The 26,160-nt window shown below is 45.9% G+C and overlaps 1 protein-coding gene across 2 annotated transcripts in view; it reads left to right on the forward strand.

Moving 5' to 3' along the window:
• TRPC6 (transient receptor potential cation channel subfamily C member 6) overlaps nt 1-26,160 on the forward strand; it is a 257,446-nt gene that overhangs the window by 38,731 nt on the left and 192,555 nt on the right. The window contains exon 1 of one of the 2 annotated variants that reach the window (XM_073582939.1): nt 7,452-8,309. The exons of the other annotated variant lie outside the window; for it this stretch is intronic. The gene's annotated coding sequence lies outside the window, so the exon portion shown is untranslated. Of the gene's footprint in view, nt 1-7,451; nt 8,310-26,160 lie in introns of those variants that run through there. 2 annotated transcript variants of the gene reach the window in all.

The following is a 26,160-nucleotide window of genomic DNA, read 5'->3' on the forward strand; positions in this document are numbered from 1 at the left end:
TGCACAGACCACCGGCAGGCCGGCACAGCCCCCCGGCAGGCCGGCACAGACCACCGGAGCCTGCACAGACCCCCTGGCAGGCCGGCACAGCCCCCCGAAAGGCCCGTACAGACCCCAGAGAGGCTGTACAAGGCAAAAACAGGGTTTTTCTTATTCCGATACCGGAAGTCCCATAGACTTGAATGGGACTTCCGGTATCGGAATCGGCGATACCGATACTTTTTTTAAAGATCGGCCGATCCATTCCGATCCGATACTTTGAAGTATCGGACGGTATCGCTCAACTCTAGTTGTAATGTAAAAAAGTAGGTAAAAATTCTAGCAATAACCCTTCCAGCAACAATTCAGTTCAAACTGAGACCTTAGAATTGAAATAATCAGGTCACACCTCAGGCCTCCAGGTACCCATAACTCCTGATGAAGCTGCAGAGGCAGCGAAACACATGTTGTGACATTGCCTGTCTTTCTCCGTTACTATATGAGCGATGAGCCATTTGATTTAATTGATGTAAAGCTTACGTGATTAGTTCAGTGTTATTAATGACCACACAGGGTTTGTTACCGGGTATACAGTGGCATATAAAAGTTTGGGCACCTCTGGTCAAAATTACTAATAAAAGCCAATGCAAAAGATTTGGCTTCATGCATGGTTAGAACACAGTAGCATCTGCTTTTTCAAGTATCACAGCTTGTAAATACTATTAGTAGTCAGTAAAGAGTCTGTCATAGAATCATAGAATCGTAGAGTTGGAAGGGACCTCCTGGGCCATCTGGTCCAACCCCCTGCTCAAAGCAGGATTCGCTAAATCATCCCAGACAGATGTCTGTCCAGCCTCTGTTTGAAGACTTCCATTGAAGGAGAACTCACCACTTCTCATGGCAGCCTGTTCCACTCATTGATCACTCTAACTGTCAAAAAGTTTTTTCTAATATCTAATCTGTGTCTCCTCCCTTTCAGTTTCATCCCATTGCTTCTAGTCTTTCATTGTGCAAATGAGAATAAAGATGATCCTTCTACAATGTGACAGCCCTTTAGATATTTGTAGACAGCTATTAAGTCTCCTCTCAGTCTTCTCTTTTGCAAACTAAACATTCCCAAATCCTGAAACCTTTCCTCATAAGACAAGGCTTGCAGACCGGTCACCATTCTGGTCGCTCTTTTCTGAACTTGCTCCAGTTTGTTGATGTCTTTTTTAAAATGTGGTGCCCAAAACTGGACACAATATTCCAGATGAGGTCTGACCAAAGAGGAGTAGAGGGAAATAATGACTTCACGTGATCTAGACTGTATGCTTCTGTTAATACGTCCTAGAATTGCATTTGCCTTTTTTGCTGCTGCATCACACTGTTTACTCATATTCAGTCTGTGATCTATTAGTATACCCAAGTCTTTTTCACATGTGCTGTTGCTTAGCCCTATTTCTCCCATTCTGTATATGCTTTTTTTTCATTTTTATTGCCCAGATGTAGTACTTTGCATTTTTCCCTGTTAAAAACCATTCTGTTAGTAGCTGCCCACTGCTCCAGTTCATTTATATCTTTTTGAATCTTCTCTCTCTCTTCTCTAGTATTAGCTATCCCTCCTAGCTTTGTGTCATCAGCAAATTTAATAAGTTTACCCTCATTTCCTTCATCTAAATCGTTGATAAAGATGTTTTGAGGTCATGCAGGACCTCTTCATCAGGTCAAAACCTTACAACGGTTGTAACGTTTTTGTCCTGAGGAAGAAGTCCTACCTGACCTTGAAACGCGTTGACTATTAACCTGTTTTGAAATAAAGCTTTGAAGAATATCATCTGTCATCCATCTTAATCAGCTGCGCAGATTTGGACACATACACCCGGTTTCACCATTATCCTCGGTCTTTGGACCCATGTCCTGCAGCAGCTGATCCATGCTTTTTTACATGTTGCTTAGTTGCAACAAAATAAGGTGAGCGTACCTCTCCCTAGTGCACCCCATGTTTTTAACCAGTTAAGACTCTATTTGCGCTTGTTTTTGCTCTCCAGATTTTCTACTTCAATTCTTGTTTGAGGGATTTTCATCCATTGTTCCTTTGGAAAATTCTTTAATTTCTGTGAGATTCCAGGGTCATACTGCAATTTTGAGGCCTAGCCACAGATTTTCAATGATTTTCAGATCAGCGGACTGTGAGGATCATTGTAAAACCTGCAACTTGTACCTTTTGAGGTCGTCTATTGTGGATTCTGATGTGTGTTTAGTATCATCATCCATTTGTGGAAGCTATCCTCTTTTCAACTTCAGCTTTTTTTTACAGATAGTGTTATGTTTGCATTAAGAAATTGCTGAAATTTCATTGAATCCATTCTTTCCTCTACCCGTGAAATGTTCCTGGTGTCATTGGATGCAGCACAACCTCAAAGCATTCATAGTCCACCCCCATGGTTAATGGATGGCGAGATGTTCTTTTCCTGAAATTCTATGCCCTTTTTTCTCAACACATACCTATGATTATTGTGGCCGCAGAGTTCTATTTTACCATCATCGGTCCACAGGTCTTGTTTCCAGAATGCATCACATTCTTTTTAGATGTTCTTTTGCATGCTTCTGATGCTGAATTTTATGGTGAGGTCACAGGAGAAGTTTATGTTGACTCTTCCATGAAGGCTATATTTGTGCAGGTGTCTCTGAACAGTGGAACAATGTACCACAACTGCAGAGTCTGCTAAATCTTTCTAAAGTTCTTTTGCAGTCAAGTGGGGGTTCTGTTTTGACTCTAGCAATCCTATAAGCAGCTCTCACTGAAATTTTGCTTGGTCTTCCAGACCTTATCTTGATCTCCACTGTTCCTTTTAACTGACATTTCTTAATTACATTTTGAACTGAGGAACGTACAACTTGATAACACTTTGCTCTCTTCTTATAGAATTCTCCAGCTTTGTGGGCCTCCAACATGTTCATTTTCCTAGCTGCTTAGAAGAACCCATGGCTGCTGGTTTTTGACACAAGATTAGAAGAGGCTGGGTTTCTATAAAGCTGAGAAATTTGCATCATCTAGCCTTTCCTAATGATGATGTTGAACAAGCCATATCCCTAACAGGCAAATTAAGGTCTGAAACCTTGGACAAAGTTATCTGAGCACACAAACTTTTCCATTTTCATTTTTGTAATTTTTAAAATGAAAAATAAAAGACTACATATTTTTTTACACTAAAATACAAAGGAAATGTGCAGTCTTTAACTTTAGACCCTCGGGCTTGCTTCCACCAATTTAATCCTATGCTTCTGTTCTCAATAGAGTTTTTTTCCCTGCTCCTATTGTATCGTGATCAAACAGGAAAAAAAAACGCAGTATGCTGCCCCAGCCCTTTAGAAATCATTTCATCTTCAACTTTCTTATCTGTACACAATATCAGTAATTTTGACCTGGGGTGCCCAACTTTTACATGCCAATGTATACGAATTGATGCATTTGTTCAGGCAGGTATTTGCAACGGTGACATCACCTCCCAATGTTATTGAGCCAGAATAATCACTCAAACATAATTCTAAGATTTGCACAATGTGGACAGATTTGAAGAATTATTCCGTCCCCAGTCACTTTTGTATCTGGAATTGCGTAACGCGGGTGACATCACATCTACAGATACCGGCCGAAATGACGCCATTGGGAGGTATAGAATGAGTCCACAATACCTACTGATCAGGTATCTATAGATATGATACATACGTATGATACGGAAGTAACTGGTTACGGAACAATCCTTTAAACAACCGGTGACCGATGTATCCTATCATTGGTGGTATCCTCATGTATGGAGCGTGCTCAAAAGCTGCACTTGAGGGAAGCTGCCGTGACCAGCGATAACACTGATCCCAGCAGCTTAACCCAAAAGATGACAAAGTCAATAGAGACTGTGAAAACTGAAGAATTAGTCAGGGAGACCTCTTGTTCTAGTTGTTTCCTGTTTTTCATTAGTCATCAGGCAAATCCTGCGTAGAGATGAGCGAGCCTTTTGACGCTCGGTTCAGCGAACATTTAAATGTTACCAGCCCCCAGCTGTCTACATTAGCTTGGCTGGTTGTCAAATAATGGGAGAGATCCCATGCCATGTTTTTATTATTTACTTAAAGAATTTTAAAAATACAGCGTCTGGATCCCTCTATTCTTGATAACCAGGCTTACTAAAGCTGACAGCTGAGGGTTACAGCCCCCAGCTGTCAGTTTTGCCTGGCTGGTTATCAAAAATACAGGGGAACACCACATACATTTTGTATTATTTATTTCTTCATAGCGCATCAGCTGCCTCCTGCTCTGACTATTAACAGTTGAGTACAAATCTCAACATTCTCCCCTGCTAGTTCTGTTCCCAGACCGAGCAGGCGACAGTAATGTCAGCTATCTTCACATCAGCACCCAGGAACAGTCCAAAAAGTACCACTGATTCCCAGGCGCCGATAGGTGTCACACTGATGACACAGGGATGTCATCTCTGTGTCAGTGTCCACATGTGTGGGACGTTTTGCACAAATGCTGCTTCTGGAAACACTGACGTTTGAAAGAGCTCTTAGTGAAGTCGGTCATTTACTGAACTTTGGACGACTTTTGCCTATTTTTAGGAAAAATCCTCGGGAATCCGAATGAGCTACGTTTGTGCCGAATTTGAGATTGGCGAAAATTTTCCGAACAATTTAGTTCATCTCTAATCCCGAGGAGATTGATCAATAGAAAAGAGAACGAAGCACACATCTGTTAATTATAATATATTTTACAATACAGTAGATTACAAATTCTGACCCAAAAAGTGTGCCCCCACCCTTATACTGTATCATTGGCGCATTTTCTGTGCCGGATGTATTGTTCTGCATCTCATTTGTTTTGATTACATTACAGTTGTTATATTTAACAGTAATGTAAACGCTGATGAGAGCCCATGACCATATAATCCATTTAGGGCTCATCACCATAAGTACTCTCATACTGTCACCATAAGTGCCGCCAGACAAACTTACATTAGGCTCCATTTACAAAATGAACATTTGTTGATTTTTACATCCACAATACGGACACGGCAATTTCATTACCATGTCATTTGCTGGTTATTTTGGTCATATGATAAGATAATGAATGTTCTTTTCTTAAAGGGAAAACACATTTTACGGATTAACGCTTCCCAAAATGTGCTCAAACATTTGCAATATTTATTTGTTAGGGTTCAGGTTCTGGACAGCAGATTTTGGAGACTACAAAATAAAATGCGATACGATATGGAGCCACTTTTTAACATCCGATTTTTCCGGAAACATTGCAGTTCTGTAACAGGAAATTTTACATGGACTAGTAATTTTTTAATAGCTGCTGAGTAAATAAAATGGATTGTATATGGACTTGAGAAGGATGACAAGGGAGAAAAAAAAGTAATTCAAGTTTTATCGATCACCCATGACGGCACCACCATCTAGATTTTAATACTCAGCCAATGCAATTGTTCTACCAAAATCCTTTTTTTTTTTTCTTTTTTTTTCATAAGATGTCAATAACTATTGTCGTCAAGTCACATAACTCATTGAGAGGTGGATAGAAGGAGGCCATGGACACGAGTATCGGTCCTTTTACACAAAAAATAGAAAAAGCATAGTCATGTTGCCCTCATCCCCAAAAGTTATAACTGGTTTTGCAGTGCATACCAATCTAATCAGTCTCAGTTCTCATGCTGTGTGACTTACCATTCACAGGGTAAATGGTTCCAATTCATCAGCATTCTGCCAGCATTATTGCTGGAGCTTGCCTCATGACCTTCCTGAACTTCTCCTGCCACCATGCTGGTGGTGGCCAGGTCCAAATTTCGCCCTGGGCCTAGAGGATTGTAGTTACACTTCTGCCCGGAACATCTTTGGGACAGCACAGAGTAGGTCAAAGTAGGAGAGCCTCAGCGCCCCGGAATGACATCTTGCCTGAGCACGGTGTATTGGAATGGAGGACCCCTCTTTCCCACGTTGGAGGTAAATGAATATGGAGAAAGTGATATTTTTTATCCTTTCTTGACAACCACCGAACATGGGGATAGTTTCCCACAATCCGCCATACATGTAAGGTGCGATAATGTATCCGGTCCGGCTTAGGCTGGAGTCACACTTGCGAGTGTGATGCGAGAAATTTGCGCGAGTCTCCACTCAGGACCAGAGTGTGTGGCTGCATAGAAATACATGCAGCCACACACTCTGGTCCGAGTGTTGGCGGCAGTGCCGGGTATTGATGCAAGAGACTCGTGAGAGTTTCTCGCACCACACTCGCAAGTGTGACCCCGGCCTTTCAAGCAGAATCTGAATTATCAGTGGGTGGCAGCTGTATATGATGGCTGATGCCCTACTACAATGCTCATGATCGGTATTTGCTCCGTTTAACCCCTTAGATACCACTCTCCATAGTGACAGGTGTATCTAGATGGTTACTTAAGGGATGGGACTCCCTCTTTAAGCCAAGCAACCCTATCATGGCAAGTAGTTACCATGGCATCCTGAGGCCTTCAGGTCTGCCAACTATGGTGGCCTGTAAGGCCCTACAATGACGGGGTGTAGCAAATAAAGTGTCCGTATAAAACTGTCAGCTAGATTATCCTGTAGTATTGCAGGATATTAAATCAGCTATTAGGCCAGTAAAAGGTAAAGTTAAAGTTGTAAGATTTAGAAACATATTCAAACTCAATATGAAAAAATAAAGGAAAAATGTTTCACCACTAAAAATGCTGGTTTATGTAAAACCTAAATTAAATGGAGCCTGTCAGTAGAAAAAAATGCTATTAATCTGCAGATATGGGGTTAATCTGCGAGTTAATAGTGTTACTAACCTGCCCAGTGACTGCACTTTGCCAAACGCTGCGGGGAGAAAATTAACTTTGTTCTTCCTGAAGCTTTCTGGTTTCAGCCACGGCCAGCACTGGTTCTGTCACCAAGTGGCAGCTGTAACTGCGCCCCCAGAGCGACTGTCAGTGAGTGCCAGGGGTGCGGTTACAGCCGCTGCTGTCTGTACTCAGAGCGGTGACTGAATCTGGTGACAGATTCTCTTTAAGACCGGGGTCACACTTGCGAGAAACTCGCACGAGTCTTGCATCTCAATATCCGGCACTGCCGCCGGCACTCGGGACCCGAGCACTCAGCTGCATAGAAATACATACAGCTGCGCACTCTGGTCCCGAGTGCCGGCGGCAGTGCCGGGTATTGAGACGTGAGACTCGTGCGAGTTTCTCGCAAGTGTGACCCCGGCCTAACTGAAAAAGTACACATTTTTTATATTGCCCCATCCAAGCTATAACATTGAACCATAACCCATACAAAAAGCATTGAAAAAAAAATTTAACACCCATAATATTACTTTTTTTTATCCTTACAATCAAAATGGAAAAAAAGTGATCAAGAAGGCATATAACAAAAGAAAATGGTATCACTGAAAACGTAGTCGCGTCCTGCAAGGAACTCGGCCTGTGAACTTCCAAGTTTTTTCTGTGTGCGGCCCATTTATCTGGTGGAGTCTGAGACCCTTGAGCTGGGAGAACTGCACACATGGACATCTGCTCTCCCTCCAGCACTGCTGCCACTGCCGCTATTACAAAGCCCACCATGCAGGAGCTGTAAGTCTCTGATTAGGGGCTGCAAAGACTATAACTCCGGTGAGACATCAATATGTCAAGTGTAAAACTTTTTGTATCTGAAAATAATCAAGCTTGTCATTAATTGCTTCCCATTGGGTTGCGAATAATTACACAAGTCACCCTGCTGTTCCTGATAGATTTAGGCCACAATTTGTGGCGCACTGAACACCAGGGAACGAGCGACGTTCATATTCATAAAGCTGTAAATGGTGCGGGCTCCGCGGAAGCTGAAGGCGGCAGAGCTATAAGAAGTGCTGATTATGTACAGAAGCCCACAGTGGGTCTAGGTGTGTAACCCACGGCCCGTGGAGACGAGAGAAACACAAACAAGCCCAAAATAAATTCACAGAGGTGGAAATCCCCCCCCCAGTGAGTGGGCTTTGTGTCTCCATATATCTACCCCAGGGAGAAAAGTATAATTAGAGCAAAAGCTACCGGCAGTCTTCTGACATATGCTACCCAAGTGTATGCCGGGGTGATATGCCAATTAGTTGTGCCAGGTTATGCTTCAAAGCATGTGCTGAAAATCGCTGTAACACATCGAGAGGCTGCGCTAGTGAAAATCCTGCAAAATCTCCCGAATTTTATGCTTTCAATCCAAATCCTTCTGGATCTGCACATTATGTCTTTGAGAGTGGAGGATTAAACGGTCTTCTCTAGGAAAATTGCAGCCGAGGGATGAGAGCAAACTGGAAACCTGTGAGCATAATGTTTATCATCTACCTACGTATCTATCTATCTGTCTGTTATCTATTTATCTATCTGTCTATCATCTATCTATCTATTATCTATTATCTATCTGTTATCTATCTATCATCGGTCTATCATCGGTCTATTATCTATCTATTATCTATTTATATATTATCTATTATCTATCTATCTATCTATCTAATATCTGGGGCTGGTTACATTGCACAGGGCAATGATGAAATACGGGGAAGGTGAGTTATTTTCTTTATGGTCTCGTGTTCATTAATAATGGACATGGGTTTTTCTGGATTTGGATTTTCCAGAATGTGAGGATTTGAACTTGGTTTCCTGTTCAGATTTCTTGATTGCACCTTATCATGCGTCACCATGAGCTACTATACTATTTTGCTCTTTTACATACGTCTGGTCTTTTTAAAGTGACACTGTCTCAACCTATCTCACATCTAGCCCAAATCATTATCATTCATGACATTTAGACAGTAGACATTATACATTCCGGTTGGTAGCATTTTTTGGATATTCACCAAAACCAGATTCATCAGATAGTGAACTATGACTTATCATTGCAGAGAAGAGCTGAGTCCAGTGATGGCAGGCTTTACACCCTTCCAGCTGATGCTTGGCATTGTGCATGCTGATGTAAGCCTTGGGAATATAGCTTCTTCAAAAAAGAAGAGGACAGAAACTCTAGCGCCAACTATAGGAAGTAGCAATTATAAAAGTCAATATTGACACTTTAAAAAAAAATTGCCAAATCACTCAGGGTAAGATGGCAAACCACACTCTCCATTTGCACAAAAGTGTTTCAGGGTGTTTGCCTCTCATCAGTGCAAAGCTGGAGTTTTGATTTGGCTGGGTGAGTGGCCAGGTGTAAGGGCTAAAGTTGACATAAGAAGACTTTTAGGCCCTGCAGTCTTTCTCTTTGAAATTTTTTTATGTAAGTAGCCTCTTCGGAGAGGAAGAGGTCAGAAACTCTAGCGTCCTAAAAGTCCATATTGAGCCTTATTTCCAAAGAGTTGGGACAGATCTTGCAGATCCATCTCGCGGCATCAGTAGCTTCCTGTGCCAAGTTTGGCGAGCTTTTCAGTGCAATTCAGTCTACTACCAATGCTTGTCTATGGAGAGCATGTAGGGAAGGTGGACTGACGTACGAACTTGTCTGTAGAAGAAGGGCAGAGGTGTAGTGTATAGAAGGTAGAGTGTTGTAGTAAAATAGGGGAAACAGCTGGAGATGGGAAGGAGGGCTGTAGTATTGGATTTTGACCATTAGAGGGCAATGGAGAGCTGTGAGGTTAGGACTGAACAACAGCCATTGGCTAAGAAAACCATTGAGTCATGGTGGGCGTGGTTACCAGAACAGAAGTGCATAAAAGAGGGAGAGAAGGTTCTGGAAAAGTCAGTCAGCGAAGGGAGCACAGAAAACAAGAAGCACGGCTGAGGAGAAAGGAAGTTCCTGAGAGGACTGACAGTTGTGCCAGTTACGGGGGTGGCCCTGACAGGATTAGCCACAGACAGAGACAGCGGAGGCCACAGACGGAGAGCAAAGAGAGGCCGCAGACAGAGACAGCCTGGGGTACCACTAAACCGAACGGACTCGGACTGGTGAAACGCTGTGATGGTAGGTCTAGGGCAGCCACAGTGACAGAGCCGCGAGGGACGTCCATTTGCCAACGAAAGAAAGTGAAGGTACCCGGGCCTGTGTACGAAGTCAAGCAGCTACTGTGTGTAGCTAAGAAAATCGTCGAGCAGCTGCTGTGTGCAGCTATAGGGATTGTCGAGTAGCTGCTGTGTGCGGCTGCGGAGATTAACATGCAGCTGCTGTGTGTGGCTGTGGAGAGTGACGAGCAGCTGCTGTGTGTGGCTGTGGAGATTGAGAAGCAGCTGCTGTGTGCTGCTGTGGAGAGTGACGAGCAGCTGCTGTGTGCGGCTGCGGAGATTAACGTGCAGCTGCTGTGTGCGGCTGTGGAGAGTGACGAGCAGCTGCTGTGTGCGGCTGTGGAGAGTGATGAGCAGCTGCTGTGTGCTGCTGTGGAGAGTGATGAGCAGCTGCTGTGTGCGGCTGCGGAGATTAACGTGCAGCTGCTGTGTGCGGCTGTGGAGAGTGACGAGCAGCTGCTGTGTGTGGCTGTGGAGAGTGAGAAGCAGCTGCTGTGTGTGGCTGTGGAGATTGAGAAGCAGCTGCTGTGTGCTGCTGTGGAGAGTGATGAGCAGCTGCTGTGTGCGGCTGTGGAGAGTGACGAGCAGCTGCTGTGTGTGGCTGTGGAGAATGAGAAGCAGCTGCTGTGTGTGGCTGTGGAGATTGAGAAGCAGCGGCTGTGGAGAGTGATGAGCAGCTGCTGTGTGCGGCTGTGGAGAGTGACGAGCAGCTGCTGTGTGCTGCTGTGGAGAGTGACGAGCAGCTGCTGTGTGTGGCTGTGGCGAGTGACGAGCAGCTGCTGTGTGTGGCTGTGGAGATTGAGAAGCAGCTGCTGTGTGCTGCTGTGGAGAGTGAGAAGCAGCTGCTGTGTGCTGCTGTGGAGAGTGAGAAGCAGCTGCTGTGTGCTGCTGTGGAGAGTGAGAAGCAGCTGCTGTGTGCGGCTGTGGAGAGTGACGAGCCGCTGCTGTGTGCGGCTGTGGAGATTGAGAAGCAGCTGCTGTGTGCTGCTGTGGAGAGTGACGAGCAGCTGCTGTGTGCGGCTGTGGAGAGTGACGAGCAGCTGCTGTGTGCTGCTGTGGAGAGTGACGAGCAGCTGCTGTGTGTGGCTGTGGAGAGTGAGAAGCAGCTGCTGTGTGCTGCTGTGGAGAGTGACGAGCAGCTGCTGTGTGCGGCTGTGGAGAGTGACGAGCAGCTGCTGTGTGCTGCTGTGGAGAGTGACGAGCAGCTGCTGTGTGTGGCTGTGGAGAGTGAGAAGCAGCTGCTGTGTGCTGCTGTGGAGAGTGACGAGCAGCTGCTGTGTGTGGCTGTGGAGAGTGACGAGCAGCTGCTGTGTGCTGCTGTGGAGAGTGACGAGCAGCTGCTGTGTGCGGCTGTGGAGAGTGACGAGCAGCTGCTGTGTGCGGCTGTGGAGAGTGAGGAGCTGCTGCTGTGCGCTGCTGTGGAGAGTGACGAGCAGCTGCTGTGTGCGGCTGTGGAGAGTGACGAGCAGCTGCTGTGTGTGGCTGTGGAGAGTGAGAAGCAGCTGCTGTGTGCTGCTGTGGAGAGTGACAAGCAGCTGCTGTGTGCGGCTGTGGAGAGTGATGAGCAGCTGCTGTGTGCGGCTGTGGAGAGTGAGAAGCAGCTGCTGTGTGCTGCTGTGGAGAGTGACGAGCAGCTGCTGTGTGCGGCTGTGGAGAGTGAGAAGCAGCTGCTGTGTGCTGCTGTGGAGAGTGACGAGCAGCTGCTGTGTGCGGCTGTGGAGAGTGAGAAGCAGCTGCTGTGTGCTGCTTTGGAGAGTGACGAGCAGCTGCTGTGTGCGGCTATAGGGATTGTCGAGTAGCTGCTGTGTAAGAGTACCGTTACACCTAGCGATGCACCAGCGATCCCGACTAGCGATATGACGCGGTCAGGATCGCTGGTGCATCGCTAGGTGGTCGCTAGTGAGCTGCCACACAGGCAGATCTCACCAGCGACATCGCAGGGGTCGGGGATTGCTACTTACCCGTCAGACGCGGCGATCCTGCGTCCTCCCGCCCGGCTCCACGCGTCGCTCGTCGACGCCACAGGAAGCGCCGCAGGAAGCGGCCGACGAGGAATGGTCCAGGAGCTTCTCGCGCGATCAGCGATAACCAGCGGGGGAGCCAGTCGGAGGTAAGTATCACATGCAGCGATATCGCTAGCAATATCGCTGCAACTTCACAAAATCTGTGACTTTACAGCGATATTGCTAGCGATATCGCAGTGTGTAACGGGGGCTTAAGGCTGTGGAGATTAACGTGCAACTGCTGTGTGCTGCTGTGGGTCGTGGAAGGACGATCAATAAAGAAGACCTGTTGAGCACGATCCTGTCTCTGTCTGAAGTCTGTGCGGCAAGTAACGGACCACCCCCCGGTCGGTTGCCCCCACCTTACCTACAAGCGCATGACTGTGTGCTTGATTTTTGCATCTATTGGAGGACCCAGCACAAACATACATTATATGCTCAGCTATTAACCTCTTCCCGACCGCCCACAGTAGATAAACGTTGGCGCTTGCTGGGCTTTGTGCAGCGCCGACGTTTATCTACTGTCGGCGGTTTTGTGCCCCCCGGGATCCCCTCATACCTTATAACGTGGGGATCCCGGTGCACAATGCATGCTGGGACCCCCGACGTCATTGAGACCTGATTGGTTCAGGTCCTGATGACGTCGCGTCACAGCAGCCAATGAGAGAGCTCGCTGGGAAAGCTGCTTGTTTCCCGGCGATCTCCCTCATTATAACGCGACTTCTCCTCTGAGCTCATGCTGACAGATGAGCAGAGGTGAAGCAGCGTTACAGTGTGACTAGATCGCTGCCTGGCACAGCTGATCGCTGCCTGGCACAGCTGTGTCAGGCAGCGATCTTGTCACACAGTAACGCTGCTTCTCCTCTGATCATCTGCCAGTGTGAGATCAGAGGAGAAGTGGCGTTACTATGAGTCAAAAATACAAAAAATAAAAAACACAAAAATAAAAAAAAAGTAAAGAAAAAAAAGCAGGTAGGCAGGCTAGGGCTAGGGCTATGTCTAGGGTTAGGGCTAGGGTTAGGGCTAGGGTTAGGGTTAGGGTTAGGGTTAGGGCTAGGGCTAGAGTTAGGGTTAGGGCTAGGGTTAGGGCTAGGGTTAGGGCTAGGGTTAGGGGTGTGTTGGGGTTAGGGTTGGAATTCGAATTGGGGGTTTCCACTGTTTAGGTACATCAGGGGCTCTGTAAATGCAATATGACGCCCGCAGACCATTCCATCAAAGTCTGCATTCCAGAACGTCACTACTTCCCTTCCGAGCCCCACCGTGTGCCCAAACAGTGGTCCCCCCCCACATGTGGGGTACCAGCGTACTCAGGACAAATTGGATAACAACTCTTAGGGTCCAATTTCTCCTGTTACCCTTGTGAAAATAAAAATTGGGAGCTAAAAGATCATTTTTGTGGAAAAAAAATGATTTTTTTATTTTCACGGCTCTACATTATAAACTTTAGTGAAACACTTGGGGGTTCAAAGTGCTCACCACACATCTAGATAAGTTCCTTGGGGGGGTCTAGTTTCCAAAAAGGGGTCACTTGTGGAGGATTTCCACTGTTTAGGCACATCAGGGGCTCTGCAAACGCGACATGACACCCGCAGACCATTCCATCAAAGTCTGCATTCCAAAACGTCACTACTTCCCTTCCGATCCCCACCGTGTGCCCAAACAGTAGTTTTCTTCCACATATGGGGTACCAGTGTACTCAGGACAAATTGGACAACAACTTTTGGGGTCCAATTTCTCCTGTTACCCTTGTGAAAATAAAAAATTGGGGGCTAAAAGATCATGTTTGTGGAACAAAAATGATTTTTTATTTTCATGGCTCTACGTTATAAACTTCTGTGAAGCACTTGGGGGTTCAAAGTGCTCACCACACATCTAGATAAGTTCTTTAAGGGGTCTAGTTTCCAAAATGGGGTCACTTGTGGGGGTTTCCACTGTTTAGGCACATTAGGGGCTCTCCAAATGCGACATGGCGTCCTATCTCAATTCCAGCCAATTCTGCATTGAAAAAGTCAAACGGCGCTCCTTCCTTTCTGAGCTCTGCCGTGTGCTCAAACAGTGGTTTAGCCCCACATACGGGGTATTGGCGTATTTGGGAGAAATTGCACAAAAAATTTTGTGGTTCATTTTCTGTTTTAACACTTGTGAAAATAAAAAAAATGGTTCTGAAGTAAAATGTTTGTGAAAAAAAGTTAAATGTTTATTTTTTCCTTCCACATTCCATTCATTCATGTGAAGCACCTGAAGGGTTAATAAACTTCTTGAATGTGGTTTTGAGTACATTGAGAGGTGCAGTTTTTAGAATGGTGTCACTTTTGGGTATTTTCTGTCATATTGACCCCCCAAACTCACTTCAAATGTGAGGTGGTCCCTAAAAAAAATGGTGTTGTAAATTTTGTTGTAAAAATGAGAAATCGCTGGTCAACTTTTAACCCTTATAACTTCCATAAAAAAAAAAATTATGTTTCCAAAATTGTGCAGATGTAAAGTAGACATGTGGGAAATGTTATTTATTAACTATTTTGTGCGATATCACTCTCTGATTTAAGGGCATAAAAATTAAAAGTTTGAAAATTGCAAAATTTTCAAAATTTTTGCCAAATTTCGATTTTTTTAACATATAAGCGCAGTTCATATCTAAGAAATTTTACCAATATCCTGAAGTACAATATGTCATGAAAAAACAATGTCAGAATCAGCAGGATCCGTTGAAGCGTCCTAGAGTTATGGCCTCATAAAGTGACACTGGTCAGAATTGAAAAAATTGGCCTGGTTACGAAGGCAAAAACAGGCTCAGGCGCGAAAGGGTTAATTTTAATAGAAACTGTGAAAATTATTTTTTTCTGCTGAAGGGAAACCCATCACTTTTTTATGATGCTGTCTGCTTAGAATCTAAAATAAGTGATTGAAGCACAACATTAACGTGTGAGGTTGTTGTCTGCAATTACTAGTTGGCACTTACAAATTACTCATTTGATACCGACGTCACTTCTGCATCACATGTATCACCTTTTAGTGTTAACACTATGGGTCTGTAGGATGTGTAGTATGAAATGTAAGGAATAAATTAGCGTTTATGCTATGACATTAACACTTTTTTTTGGCTTTTTGATAAAGCTGGGCTCCATAAAGAAATGATGATGATAAAACATTTGGATTTTTGTGTTTTTAGATTTTTTTCAGCATCAATTATGAGCCCCCCTGCATATATATCCCAACACTTAACCTAATTGATAGCAGTCAGGACTATTATTGATTGCCTGATGATGGTTGCACTAAATGCACTTGGGTAATTCATCAAGATCTGCTGCTGGCGGCTCCGTGTGCAATTACCGACCAATGACATCCCAGATATGCTCAATGAGTGACTGGAAGTCTGGAGATGCTGCAAGCCATGGTAGCACGTTTAGGCCATGTTGGCCGCTCACAGTAGCACAAGTAATATACAGCCTGGCAATGTCATGTTGAAAAATGGCTCCTGAGACATTTTTGGAGAAATTGCCATACAACTGGTTCATTCAGGAAATCATTGTAAAACCGAGCTTTTGGTGTACCTGGAATGAAGACTAGAGAGGTCCTGCAACCACACACCATAATCTTGGGAGAAGGACCAGTGTGATGTTCTCTTGTGAAGACCTGCTGTCCTCTTGATCTCACTCCATTGCTCTCAAAGGCCATCATGGAGCAGAGCAAGACGCCAATGTAAGCTGGAATGGAAGTCTGTCCTCTTCAGCGATGAGTCCTACTTTTGTCATGGATGCAATCATATCTAGAGATCGGTCTGGAGAGCACATGGGCAACGCCGCCATGAAAAAGCCTCCAATTTCCAAGGTTTATGGCATGGGGTAGCATAATGTATGGTAGCAGGACCAATCTAATCTCCATTAGGGATGAGTGAGCACTAAAATGCTTGGATGCTCATTGCTCAAACCAAACAATTCCTAATACTCGCATGCTTGTTTCAAGTAACGAGTACAGTTGTGGCTAAAAGTATTGACACCCCTGCAATTTTGTCAGATAATACTCAGTTTCTTCCTGAAAATGATTGCAATCACAAATTCTTTGGTATTATTATCTTCATTTAATTTGTCTTAAATGAAAAAACACAAAAGAGAATGAAGCAAAAAGCAAAACATTGATCATTTCACACAAAACTCCAAAAATGGGCCAGACAAAAGTATTGGCACCCTCAGCCTAATACTTGTTTGCACAACCTTTAGCCAAAATAACTGCGACCAACCGCTTCCGGTAACCATCAATGAGTTTCTTACAATGCTCTGCTGGAATTTTAGACCATTCTTCTTTGGCAAACTGCTCCAGGTCCCTGATATTTGAAGGGTGCCTTCTCCAAACTGCCATTTTTAGATCTCTCCACAGGTGTTCTATGGGATTCAGGTCTGGACTCATTGCTGGCCAACTTCGAAGTCTCCAGTGCTTTCTCTCAAACCATTTTCTAGTGCTTTTTGAAGTGTGTTTTGGGTCATTGTCCTGCTGGAAGACCCATGACCTCTGAGGGAGACCCAGCTTTCTCACACTGGGCCCTACATTATGCTGCAAAATTTGTTGGTAGTCTTCAGACTTCATAATGCCATGCACACGGTCAAGCAGTCCAGTGCCAGAGGCAGCAAAGCAACCCCAAAACATCAGGGAACCTCTGCCATGTTTGACTGTAGGGGCTGTTTTTTTCTTTGAAAGCCTCTTTTTTTCTCCTGTAAACTCAGTGTTGATGCCTTTGCCCAAAAAGCTCTACTTTTGTCTCATCTGACCAGAGAACATTCTTCCAAAACGTTTTAAGCTTTTTCAGGTAAGTTTTGGCAAACTCCAGCCTGGCTTTTTTATGTCTCGGGGTAAGAAGTGGGGTCTTCCTGGGTCTCCTACCATACAGACCCTTTTCATTCAGACGCCGACGGATAGTACGGGTTGACACTGTTGTACCCTCGGACTGCAGGACAGCTTGAATTTGTTTGGATGTTAGTCGAGGTTCTTTATCCAACATCCGCACAATCTTGCGTTGAAATCTCTTGTCAATTTTTCTTTTCCGTCCACATCTAGGGAGGTTAGCCACAGTGCCATGGGCTTTAAACCTCTTGATTACACTGCGCACGGTAGACACAGGAACATTCAGGTCTTTGGAGATGGACTTGTAGCCTTGAGATTGCTCATGCTTCCTCACAATTTGGTTTCTCAAGTCCTCAATCAGTTCTTTGGTCTTCTTTCTTTTCTCCATGCTCAATGTGGTACACACAAGATAATAAGATAAGATAAGATAATCCTTTAATCGTCCCACCATGGGGAAATTCAGCTCCTACCCCTAGAAATGCAATAAAAGGCGATCAACATCTGGCCAATAAAAACAAGGACACAGGACAGAGGTTGAGTCAACTTTAATCCATGTTAACTGGGTGCAAGTGTGATTTAGTTATTGCCAACACCTGTTAGGTGCCACAGGTAAGTTACAGGAGCTGTTAATTACACAAATTAGAGAAGCATCACATGATTTTTCAAACAGCGCCAATACTTTTGTCCACCCTCTTTTTTATGTTTGGTGTGGAATTATATCCAATTTGGCTTTAGGACAATTCTTTTTGTGTTTTTTTCATTTAAGACAAATTAAATGAAGATAATAATACCAAAGAATTTGTGTTTGCAATAATTTTCAGGAAGAAACTGAGTATTATCTGACAAAATTGCAGGGGTGTCAATACTTTTGGCCACAACTGTATAATGGGAGTCAATGGGAATGCCAAGCTTTTTTTCCAGCAGACCCTACAAAGATATCTGGGGGTCAGTGAAAATGTTCAAATGGATGGGGAAAGTGCTAAATGGGGAAGACTCCTGGAAGCATCTCTGACTCCCAGATCGCTGCTGAGAACCATGATGTCACACTTTATTATTTATTTATTTATTTATTTATTATTTGACAGAAAAATAGAATATGGTGTCAAAAACTAAAATGTAGTTTTCGAAAGTTCAAACTTTTTTTTACACCAACTAAATTAAGAAAACAATCCAAGTCTGGTCAAGTAAGAGAAAAGCCCATACTCCGTCCTTCTTGAGAAAACTTGGTTTACGTTATTATTTATTATTATAGCGCCATTTATTCCATGTCGCTTTACATGTGAGGGGGGTATACATAATACATACAAGTACAGTAATCTTAAACAATACAAGTCACGACAGGTACAGGATGAGAGAGAACCCTGCCCGCGAGGGCTCACAATCTACAAGGGATGGGTGAGGATACAGTAGGCGAGGGTAGAGCTGGTCGTGCAGCGGTTTGGTGGATCGGTGGTTACTGCAGGTTGTAGGCTTGTCGGAAGAGGTAGGTCTTCAGGTTCCTTTTGAAGGTTTCGATGTTAGGCGAGAGTCTGATATATTGTGGTAGAGAGTTCCAGAGTAGGGGGGATGCGCGGGAGAAATCTTGCATGCGATTGTGGGAAGAGGAGATAAGAGGGAGTAGAGAAAGAGATATTGTGAGGATCGGAGGTTGCGTGCGGGTAAGTATCGGGGAACTAGAAAGTTACATGTATTTTTGCTCCATAGTGACCACAGATCCTGAAACACTGACGCGTTTCATAAACAAACTTCCTTCTTCACGGCTAAGGATGCTACAAACATCTAAAGCAGCAAGAGGTTAAAAATGTATGGACTAGATTCAGACTCCTGACCGTAGTATCTCATTACAAGCTTGATGAGGCTTTTCTGCTCATGCATGGCAGAAATGGATTGCAAACAGTCAGTGCCCTGATCACAGAAAGGACCAGAAAATGAAAACTTTCTAGTAGAGTTGAGCGAAACGGGTCGAAAAAATTCAAAAGTCGCCGACTTTTGGCAAAGTCGGGTTTCATGAAACGAAACCCGACCCTAGGATGAGGTCGGCCACGAGGTCGGCGACTTACGCGCCAAAGTCGCGTTTCAAAAGTTTGTTTTGCGCTCTTTTTCAGCCAATCAGGATCCACGGACACTGTGGGCAACGTGATGACATAGGCATGGGTCACCACCATCTTTCAGAAGGGCATGCAACTGATTGGCTTGCTTTGGTGGGCGTCACAGGGGGTATAAAAGGGCGTGCACGCCGACCGCCATCTTACTTCTGCCGATCTTAGTATAGGGAGAGGTTGCTGCTGATTCTGTAGGGAGAGCGTTAGGCAGGGAAGAAGACAAAAAAACTGCTTCTGCTGCTAGCGATTTGGCCTGCACAACACACCAGTCACTGTGTGTGCAGTGCAAGGGGAGGCTATATAGTGGTGTATCAGTGGTGTTGGTTGTTGGGCTGCCTTTTAAGGCTTCCTGACAGGCTGGCATTGCTGTTTACCCACTGCTCCGCAAACTGCTTTTTTAAAAGCAATCCCAATTTTTTTTTTTTGTCCTGCTGAGAAGAAAAAAAAACTGCTTCTGCTGCTAGCAATTTGGCCTGCACAACACACCAGTCACTGTGTGTGCAGTGCAAGGGGAGGCTATATAGTGGTGTATCAGTGGTGTTGGTTGTTGGGCTGCCTTTTAAGGCTTCCTGACAGGCTGGCATTGCTGTTTACCCACTGCTCCGCAAACTGCTTTTTTAAAAGCAATCCAATCTCCCTTATCCTCTAGTCACTTTTGTCACAGCTGTGCCATCGAGCCTGTCACATAGCGCTCAGATATCAGTGGGCCTCACACAATCCAAAAGTGTCCAGTGTCCAAAAGTGTGTGCAGAGATTCAAAATATCCCTTATCCTCTAGTCACTTTTGTCACAGCTGTGCCATCGAGCCTGTCACATAGCGCTCAGATATCAGTGGGCCTCACACAATCCAAAAGTGTCCACTGTCCACAAGTGTGTGCAGAAATTCAAAATCTCCCTTATCCTCTAGTCACTTTTGTCACAGCAGTGCCATCGAGCCTGTCACATAGCGCTCAGATATCAGTGGGCCTCACACAATCCAAAAGTGTCCAGTGTCCAAAAGTGTGTGCAGAGATTCAAAATCTCCCTTATCCTCTAGTCACTTTTGTCACAGCAGTGCCATCGAGCCTGTCACATAGCGCTCAGATATCAGTGGGCCTCACACAATCCAAAAGTGTCCACTGTCCACAAGTGTGTGCAGAAATTCAAAATCTCCCTTATCCTCTAGTCACTTTTGTCACAGCAGTGCCATCGAGCCTGTCACATAGCGCTCAGATATCAGTGGGCCTCACACAATCCAAAAGTGTCCAGTGTCCAAAAGTGTGTGCAGAGATTCAAAATCTCCCTTATCCTCTAGTTACTTTTGTCACAGCTGTGCCATCGAGCCTGTCACATAGCGCTCAGATATTCATTGGGCCTCACACAATCCAAAAGTGTCCAGTGTCCAAAAGTGTGTGCAGAGATTCAAAATCTCCCTTATCCTCTAGTCACTTTTGTCACAGCTGTGCCATCGAGCCTGTCACATAGCGCTCAGATATCAGTGGGCCTCACACAATCCAAAAGTGTCCACTGTCCACAAGTGTGTGCAGAGATTCAAAATCTCCCTTATCCTCTAGTCACTTTTGTCACAGCAGTGCCATCGAGCCTGTCACATAGCGCTCAGATATCAGTGGGCCTCACACAATCCAAAAGTGTCCAGTGTCCAAAAGTGTGTGCAGAGATTCAAAATCTCCCTTATCCTCTAGTCACTTTTGTCACAGCAGTGCCATCGAGCCTGTCACATAGCGCTCAGATATCAGTGGGCCTCACACAATCCAAAAGTGTCCACTGTCCACAAGTGTGTGCAGAAATTCAAAATCTCCCTTATCCTCTAGTCACTTTTGTCACAGCAGTGCCATCGAGCCTGTCACATAGCGCTCAGATATCAGTGGGCCTCACACAATCCAAAAGTGTCCAGTGTCCAAAAGTGTGTGCAGAGATTCAAAATCTCCCTTATCCTCTAGTCACTTTTGTCACAGCAGTGCCATCGAGCCTGTCACATAGCGCTCAGATATCAGTGGGCCTCACACAATCCAAAAGTGTCCAGTGTCCAAAAGTGTGTGCAGAAATTCAAAATCTCCCTTATCCTCTAGTCACTTTTGTCACAGCAGTGCCATCGAGCCTGTCACATAGCGCTCAGATATCAGTGGGCCTCACACAATCCAAAAGTGTCCAGTGTCCAAAAGTGTGTGCAGAAATTCAAAATCTCCCCTGTCCTATAGACACCTTGTACCTTGTTTTACATTACTATATAGTTTGTTGGATTTTGCCTACATTTCTACCAAAAATGAGGAAGGCTGGTGGAAGAGGCCGTGGAATTGGGCGGGGGTTGGCAGCTGGTAATGATGGTGTTGGTGGTGGATCTGATGGTAGTGGCAAGAGCAAAATAGGACCGAATGCAGGAGGTGCTGACCCTGCGTCATCGTCTGGCTACATAAGGCCTCGAACGCTTAGTTTTCTAGGAGTTGGCAAACCGCTTTTAAAGCCAGAGCATCAGGAAAAAGTTTTGTCTTACATTGCTGACTCAGCCTCCAGCTCTATCGCCTCCTCTTCTTCAGTTGTAAAAAAGTAAAAGCACTGAGTCTTCATTGGAGGCTCATGTTCATGAACCACACCTTTCCTTGTGTCCTTCACCCCAACCAAGATTGAAGGATGACGCAGGCCATACTACTGATTACTCCATGGAGCTGTTTTCACATACCATGCCTGGATTATCAAGTGAAATGGTGAATTACCCAGGCCAAGATGAATCTGACATGGAGTGCACTGATGCACAGCCGCTGATGGATGATTCTGCTGGTACATTCACTCAGAGCACTACATTGTCCTCGCAGTGTACAGAGCCAGATTCTGACCCTGATGAGACTCAGGTGCCCCTTCCCGTACACTATACCACCATACACGGTGACACAGAGGAAGGTGCACATGACATAGAAGAGGAGGTGATGGATGACCCAGTTGTTGACCCAGATTGGCATCCATGGGGGAAGAGGGTGCTGCTTCCAATAGCTCAGATGAGGAGCATCCACAGCAGACATCGACATCGCAACAGCTGTTATCTGGCAGGCCCGGAGCACTCCAAAGACAGGTTCCAAACATCAAAAGAGTTGCTGGACAGCTTGTCCAGAGGGTCAAAAGATCACAGCGTGCTAGGCCGCAAAATGTCTGCCAAAGTAGGAAGAGTGCAGTGTGGCACTTTTTTGAACAAAATCCTCATGATCAGGCCAAGGTTATCTGTAAGAAGTGCGCAAAGACCTTTAGCCGAGGGAAAAATCTGAAAAATTTGAATACCAGTTGCATGCTTAGACATTTAACCAGCATGCACTTGCAAGCGTGGACACAACACCAAACCTCAAGTGCCACATGTGCAACTGATCACAACGAAGGTAGTCAGCAACGCTACATTGTTTCCCCCACTGTAAGCCCACCGGTTAGCACAGCAGCAAATGTTGAGGTGTCGTTGCAAGACCACAGCAGTCAGGGAATCCCACTGTTATATCAACGAAAGACTGATTCTAGGCCATCAGAAAGAACACCCACTCCATCACCATCATCAACCCTCTCTCAGTCCGCCCTGTCCACCGCTACTTCCACCATATGCAGCTCTCAAGTCCAGCTCACCCTCCCAGACACTATGAGTAGGTCAAGAAAGTACTCAGTCTCTCATCCGCGTACACTGGGTTTGAACGCCCACATTGCCAAACTAATCTCATTTGAGATGATGCCCTTTCGGTTGGTGGAAATTTCAGCTTTCCGCGAACTCATGGCCTATGCAGTACCACGCTATGACCTACCTAGTCGCCACTTCTTCTCTCGCAAAGCCATCCCAGCCCTCCACCATCATGTGAAAGACCGCATTGTCCATGCACTCAAGCAGTCAGTGAGCGGAAAGGTGCACCTCACAACTGATGCATGGTCCAGTCGCCATGGCCAGGGCCGTTACGTGTCCATCACTGCGCACTGGGTTAATGTGGTGGATGCAGGGTCCACAGGGGACAGCGGTGGTGGGACAGTGCTGCCTAGCCCACGGTATAGTAAACAGTTGGCTGTAGGCGTTCGACCCTCCTCCTCCTCCTCCTCCTCCTCCTCCAGAAGCGAAAGCTCGTCCACAGAGCGCAGTCGTACGAGCACTCCATCTGCAGCTGCCACTGTTGCACACGATGTGTCCCCCTATCGAGCAGCTAGTGGAAAGCGTCAGCAGGCTGTGTTGCAGATGATGTGTTTGGGAGACAGACACACCGCCGAGGTGCTGGCCGAGTACTTGAAGCGACCAACTGAGTCATGGCTGGGCAGTGTACATCTTGAGGCAGGCAAGGTAGTTAGTGATAACGGCCGTAATTTTGTGGCAGCCATAGCCCTTTCAAAACTCAGCCACATACCTTGCTTGGCTCACACCTTGAACCTGGTGGTGCAGTGCTTCCTCAAAAATTATCCGGAGTTAACAGCCCTGCTCCAGAAGGTGCGAAGACTGTGCGCGCACATCCGCCGGTCGCCTGTACACTCCGTTCGTATGCAGAAGCTGCAGCGATTGCTCCACCTTCCCAACCACCGCCTCATTATCGACATTGCAACAAGGTGGAACTCCACCCTGCACATGGTGGAGCGGCTGTGCGAGCAGAGGCAGGCCATAATGCATTTGTGGGAGGATACACGGCCAGGCACTTTGAGAGCAGACATGGAGTTGACAGGTGTGCAGTGGTCGAAGCTGAAAGACCTTTGTAAAGTCCTTCAGTGTTTTGAGGAATGCACACAGCTGGTAAGCGCAGACGACGCCATCCTAAGCATGAGCATCCCACTTATGCGTCTGCTCATGCAAACTTTGACGCACCTTAAGGAGCAGGCGTCTGCAGCCAATGTTGATGAGGAGGAAGAGGAGGAGGGAATCCTTGATGACATTCAGCCATTGTCTGCTCAGGGACCTCTCCTGGACGAGGTGGAGGAAGAAGAGGAGGAAGAGGAGGATGATGGGGATGATTACTTAGGGGAGGAGGATGCATCTCGTGGGGCAAGTGAAAATGTTGGCGTGGCAAGGTCTGGTACAGGGTTTGTGCGTGACTGGAGGAATGTGGATTTGCCAGAAAGTGCTCCTCCACCCAGCACTCGCAGTGCATCATTGACACCGGGAACATTGGCCCACATGTCAGATTATGCCTTGCGGATCCTAAAAAGGGACCCCCGCATTGCCAAAATGATGAACGATGACGACTACTGGTTGGCCAGCATCCTGGATCCACGCTATAAAGGCAAATTACAAAACATCATGCCACAGGAGAACCTTGACCTAATATTGGCTAATAAACAAGCAACTCTGGTAAATCGGTTGCTTGAGGCATTCCCAGCACACAGCAGCGGTGATGGTTCTCACACGAGCCGTACGGGCCGGGGGCAGCTTGGCAGAGGTGTTCGTGGTGCACACAGCAGAAGTGGCGTTGGAAACAGGGGTTTCATGACAATGTTGTGGACTGATTTTTCAAATACCGCTCACACAACTGGTAATACTGCATCGATGGAAAGTGACAGGAGACAGCAGTTGTCAACTATGGTTACAAACTACTTTTCCTCCCATATCGATGTTCTCCCACACAGGTCATTCCCCTTTGACTATTGGGCCGCTAAACTGGACACCTGTCTTGAATTGGCCCAATATGCCTTACAGGAGCTCGCTTGCCCAGCTGCAAGTGTGCTATCGGAAAGAGTCTTCAGTGCAGCTGGATCAATCCTGACAGAAAAAAGGACCCGTCTGTCAACCCAAAATGTGGATGATCTAACCTTCTTTAAAATGAACCACGCATGGGTTTCCAAGGATTTTGTCCCACTTTCCCCTGATGACACATAGGGTGACAGAAAAATGGCTTGCTTTGGTCCACCTCTTCCTGGTACTTCACCTATTTCGCCTTTTGCATCAGCTGAATGTCCAACATCAACATATGCCACTTTCTAAAACTCCCTAACTGTGCTGCCTCCCCCCCCATGGCCGGGGTCACCACCTACCGCATGACACATTGTGAGTGCCGTTGCCCTGGACAGGTGGGTAGGCCGACTCTTGGGCGCGGGCACTGGCACAGGGTCCCTCATAGTGCAATCAAATGTCTCTGACGGTGGTGGTGCACACCCGCCGTCAGACACACCGCTGTACTATGAGGGGCCCAGTGCCAGTACCGACGCCCACGAGTGGGCCCCCCTTGCTTGGGCAGGGCCCCAGCATTTGCAATCTTTACCTCTCCCTGCTCCTCCGCTGTGTAATCTGGGCCGTCAAATCCATACTGTGCCTGACACCGTCTGAGCCTGCCTCCTGAGACATATATTTTGAATGTGTACGCTATCCATACATGTTATCCGGGGATACGGTACCCTTTCTAACCTTTGTGCAATCACGTGCAATCCATACTGGGCCTAACACCGTCTGAGCCTGCCTCATGAGACATATATTTTGAATGTGTACGCTATCCATACATGTTATCCGGGGATACGGTACCCTTTCTAACCTTTGTGCAATCACGTGCAATCCATACTGGGCCTAACACCATCTGAGCCTGCCTCATGCTGTATAGACATATATTTTGAATGTGTACGCAATCCATATATGTTATCCAGGGATACGGTACCCTTTCTAACCTTTGTGCAATCACGTGCAATCCATACTGGGCCTAACACCGTCTGAGCCTGCCTCATGCTGTATAGACATATATTTTGAATGTGTACGCTATCCATACATGTTATCCGGGGATACGGTACCCTTTCTAACCTTTGTGCAATCACGTGCAATCCATACTGGGCCTAACACCGTCTGAGCCTGCCTCATGCTGTATAGACATATATTTTGAATGTGTACGCTATCCATACATGTTATCCAGGGATAAGGTACCCTTTCTAACCTTTGTGCAATCACGTGCAATCCATACTGGGCCTAACACCGTCTGAGCCTGCCTCATGCTGTATAGACATATATTTTGAATGTGTACGCTATCCATACATGTTATCCAGGGATACGGTACCCTTTCTAACCTTTGTGCAATCACGTGCAATCCATACTGGGCCTAACACCGTCTGAGCCTGCCTCATGCTGTATAGACATATATTTTGAATGTGTACGCTATCCATACATGTTATCCGGGGATACGGTACCCTTTCTAACCTTTGTGCAATCACGTGCAATCCATACTGGGCCTAACACCGTCTGAGCCTGCCTCCTGAGACATATATTTTGAATGTGTACGCTATCCATACATGTTATCCGGGGATACGGTACCCTTTCTAACCTTTGTG

The sequence above is a fragment of the Dendrobates tinctorius genome, unplaced genomic scaffold, assembly GCF_039654945.1.
Source record: "Dendrobates tinctorius isolate UK_male_01 unplaced genomic scaffold, ASM3965494v1 ptg000075l, whole genome shotgun sequence".
Taxonomy (NCBI): Eukaryota; Metazoa; Chordata; class Amphibia; order Anura; family Dendrobatidae; genus Dendrobates; species Dendrobates tinctorius.